This window comes from Penaeus japonicus, unplaced genomic scaffold (genome assembly GCF_977035675.1).
Source record: "Penaeus japonicus unplaced genomic scaffold, GWHDUDI00000001_assembly GWHDUDI00000016, whole genome shotgun sequence".
Taxonomy (NCBI): domain Eukaryota; kingdom Metazoa; phylum Arthropoda; class Malacostraca; order Decapoda; family Penaeidae; genus Penaeus; species Penaeus japonicus.
This window is the reverse complement of record NW_028234418.1, coordinates 36349760-36354759: the sequence shown is the minus strand read 5'-3', so window position 1 is coordinate 36354759 and position 5000 is coordinate 36349760. Positions and strand designations below refer to the sequence as shown.

General features: G+C 34.3%; 1 pseudogene; it reads right to left on the bottom strand.

The window, feature by feature from the left end:
- Positions 1–1315: 1315 nt before the first annotated feature.
- LOC147470270 (heat shock 70 kDa protein cognate 4-like) overlaps positions 1316–5000 on the bottom strand; it is a 19348-nt pseudogene continuing 15663 nt past the window's right edge.

Here is a 5000-nt window from a genome sequence, read left to right as displayed (position 1 = left end):
ACACACACACACACACACACACACACACACACACACACACACACACACACACACACACACACACACACACACACACACACACACACACACACACACACACACACACACACACACACACACACACACACACACACATATACGTGATTAAATATACCATGTTATAAGAAACGAACAAATGTACGTATTAAATAATCTTTAAAAAAATTGCTGATTAAAGTCGTTTGTTTTTAAAAGGCCGCCCAGTTACAAAGAGAACCTATGTCTCTATTTTAATTTCATAATACCCTGTATATATATATTTTTTTCTTTCTTTCTTTCTTTTTTCCTTTTTTTTTTTTTTTTTTTTTTAAGAAAAGTATCGTATACCATCATTTTTTAATGGTATACCATGTATTTACTCAAAATGGATAATAAACTTATCCTCTTTATAATATATATATCTTAATCTCCCAATCATATATATTTTTCATGATAAACAAACAAACAAACAAACAAAATCCTATCTCCTTTTAATACACATTTCAATCTCCCTTGGTTCAATTACATCCAAATGTTACAGGAGAAAAAATACCTGTATTTGAGTAGCAAATGTCCTTATATCTCTCTGAGATGAGTAAAACGAAACTTTTTTTTTCTCTTTAATTATAACTTAACGTGCCTGTCTTCATCAAATTGTTTTGTATGAGAACAATTTTTAACAAAATTAATTTGTAGGCCCATGCATACCTCGAGCTTCATTACCAAACGGGCTTGCGGAAACAGTGTAGACACGTAAGTATTTACAAACATTATGATTGTTTTCACGGCTTCTCTGTACTTGTTGCATATCTTAAGATGAAAAAGATGTATCATATGCAAAACATTATTTTCAGTCAAAAGATAGTATTTGATCCCTTGAATACCGCACTGCTTTTGGTCGCTAGTAACATTTAACCGCCAAGGTTAAACTTTATTTTCATAGAATACTGTATTCCCTTTTATGTCGACTCGATAGATAAGGGATTAATTGTTTTTGGAATAAACTAAGTTAATAATTTACCTTTCGACCAGTAATTCTCAACCCTTCCTCTGTCACACCCCAACGGCTGGATGTGCCGCTCTATTTACCCCCTCATTTGGACTGATATGTTGTCTGGCAAAATCCATTGCAATAGATCTACCATGTAAATCTTATCCTTAGGGTAAAGTTACCCCTAGTTGAGAATGACTACTTTAAGTGAATGTCTTTTGCATATCAGATTATACACACTGCCATGAAAACGGCAAATGCATCGCGGTATGTTACCACCAAACGTTTTTGTTTTTATAAAAGTTTTCAAAATGGGCAAGCCTTTTTTAACTGTTACAATATCTTTTTGTGTAAAAGTGTTTATTTTTTTTTGGAAAAGTTCGATTAATACCGATGCTTCTATACAGTTTTCAGCACTCTAGCACTCATTTTCCTAAATCTATACCGATATGTCTTCCAGCCAGACCCATTGCAAAAAGCATTACCATATGATTTTTGATTCCCCAGTGGTAAATTTACCCCGAACCTGAGAATAAGTATTTTAAGCGAATTATTCGTTTGCCCAAAATTTTATATAAACTTACAAAAACGATAAATGCATCATAGTATAGTGTCACAAAAACATTTTTGCGTGACTGTGTATGTATATACATATGTAAAAAAGAATCCTGTTACAAGAAAGGCATACGCACCAACTGTTGTACTATATTACTCCAAGGGTTCTTTTATGTAAAAGAATTCAATTTTTGTAAAGGGCAAATGAATACCAAAGTTTTTCTCTAATACTCATTTTCCCTGTCATGCAAAATATTTTGATTTCCTACTGATACATGTTCCAATCTTCTTCTTTAGATGAATTGCAACTAAAGCTGTCTGAGACAGTAAATTATCCATTTTTCATCACACCAGAGCGATATTTTGCAACATCTTACAAACAATTAATAGAAGTACCTTTCATTTACCCCGAAAGTTTCCCGTACCTTACCGGCTTAAATTGTACCGCAAAGTGGACGAAAGACATTGGTAATGATATAAGCAGCGTATCTGCAAAAAAATGTCATTGGGAGCTCTAGCGGAAAAGAAAGTTTTAAGGCAAAACATGTAATACATTTAGTCTTGATTATTATTTCTTTATACAAACGAGGGTTACATGATAAGATTGTCACAAATATAGAAAACGTGCATATCCATGCTCTAGTTTTCGTCATTTGAAGAAAAAAAAAGAAAAAAAAAAGTTACTTGTGTTTACAGAAGGAGATGAAAACTATCTACATACAGGTGCCGGAAGGTTATCTTCACCGCATAAAACTCGCAACACTTCCGTAGGGAGAGACCTCCGTAGCCAAAAGACAGTCCTTACAGAGGAGGTACTCTCTCCAAAGCACTCCAAGTCGTCTCTTCCTATTAACGTATATTTGTCCGCGACCGGAAAGGACAATTATTTCCTCCCTTGTTCTCACGTGTTATATTGTGCTTCCTTTACAACTTACGATGTTCACGTATATACACAGATATTAGAGAAGCAAGGAAAATACAGATCCTACACATATGAATTACGTATTTTAGACATCTTTAGCAAATATAACTATTTCACTTCTATATTATCTGGGACGTGGGCAGACATTCCGAAGGGCTGGGAGGCATAGTTGAAAAGGGCACCCTCATAACATTCTTTACAATTAATCAGATAAAATAAAGGAAATCTTCTTGTGAAAGGCTCGCTCATCATGTAATCTAGAGTATTTCACTGTAAGTACAATTAAATATGGAGCATATACGAGAATATACAGTAGTCCCTTATTTGAAAAAAAACGTTTTTTTCTTTCTGGATGGAGTAAGACATTTTTCTCCTTGTTTATGAACAAAAGACCAACTATTTTTCTCTGATTATTGTTTTTGCAATCTTAATTGCATCTTGGAATAAAATGACTGAAATTATTACTTCAGTTTTCTTTTTTTTCAAGGTGAATTTTTACCAGAAATACATGTTAATTTTGATATACAGTGGGGTACGATCATGTCGCGCATCTCTCCCGGCGCATTACCAGCTTCTCTATAATTAAATTCGTCCTGTTTCATGACAGTGCCTCTTCTGAGAGCCTTTCTCGCGCCTTTTCTTTGGTCTATCAATGAAGCCAAATCAACTGTAATAAGACCTATCATCATCATATTTATATATTTGTTTATGTTCCATAAAATAATCACACGTTCCAATGGATCACTTGCACCTTCGACTGCTCTAAAGAGTGGATTTAGTTGTAAAGCTTCTAATAAATGCTCATTATGTAAATGTCTCTCCGTTGAAATCATATTTGCACTTTTTCTCGAGCCAGGTGAATCCATGATAAGTTCTAAAAATCGTTCTTGAATCTCTTTTCGGATATTAAAATCACGAGGTGCTCTTTCACCATCTTCCCTATGTTCCTCATAACCGTTACTAGTGTTACCCGATACAGTGTGTTTTTTGGAAAAATCTCGTACATTTGCATGAATGGAAGTTATAATTGTTCCCTTTTTTATACCGAAGCATTCCTCGATTAGATTTATGTATGCCTTTCATTGTGATGAATGGCATGTTATTATTATCAAAATCTTTTCTCTTGTTTGGTTTCTTTAATATAGCTTGAATCTTTTCATGATTTACATCTTCTTGTTAAATTATCATAGTGTTCCCTATTTCTATGGTCCTGTTCATTAGATAATTTTCTTTTGGTAAAATCATCATTTATACTTCGAAATGTCTTGATGCTTCTTACTTTTAATTTTAAATTTAATTTTTCATCTTTCTCACCCTCACCCTCACTCCGTAATATTATCATTCGTCCCTCTCTTTATCATATTATCCTCATCCTCATCATCATTATCGTCATCATCATCATCATCATCATCATCATCATCATCATCATCACCGTCACCGTCACCGTCACCGTCACCGTCACCGTCACCGTCACCGTCACCGTCACCGTCACCGTCACCGTCACCGTCACCGTCATCGTCATCGTCATCGTCATCGTCATCGTCATCGTCATCGTCATCGTCATCGTCATCGTCATTGTCATTGTCATTGTCATTGTCATTGTCATTGTCATTGTCATTGTCATTGTCATTGTCATTGTCATTGTCATTGTCATCGTCATCGTCATCGTCATCGTCATTGTCGTCGTCGTCGTAAAAATTATGAATAGGTTTATAATTATCATTTAACCATTTTTGTTTTTCCATTGGTGTTTGTATTCTATTAGTCTTATTTTTTCTGATTAGCATTATCATTTCTCTTCTTGGATGTTTTCCTATTGGTAGTCTTATTTATTTTTGGTTGTTCCATTTTTTGGTACTTGTCAAAATCCTAGATTTTAAAACAGACATGCCGTATTTCTGTAAAAAAAAAAAAAAAAATAAAAAAAAAAAATAAAATCCATTTGTTCCATTTTTGCTGATAAACCCTTCAACCTATTGGCGACATCCGTAACGAGTGGAACAGATAATGTGGACGACACGAATCTTCCTGGGTCATTTTGGTCGAATTGGGAAAAATGTCTAGCCGTACCAATCGGATTGGCACATACAACTGATCGATTGAGAATATTTGACAAAGTAACATATCCCGCTTGTCTTTTATTTATTTTCAAATTAACAGCAGCATGTACTACCGTCTGGGATAGACTACCGTTAGTTAATATAACAGCAGTTTTAAAAATAGGTACAAACAATTTAAAAATTAATATTCGATGTGCGTGATAGCCTATACAATGAAGTATGTTAAATTTAATATGTTGAAGTATACTATCTAATAAAATCCATTCTTGTTTGATAGCCATCTGAAGAAACTCCTCAACGTCCTATTTTATAGCAAGAGGCGATACTGCTATGTTGTTTAATATTTGTCTTTTTGTATTTCTTCTTGACGTCTTTCACAAAATGGCGCACCATAATATTATCAACATCTTCACCTCCTAAATGAGTGTTTCCAGCCGTGGCCTTTACTTCGAAT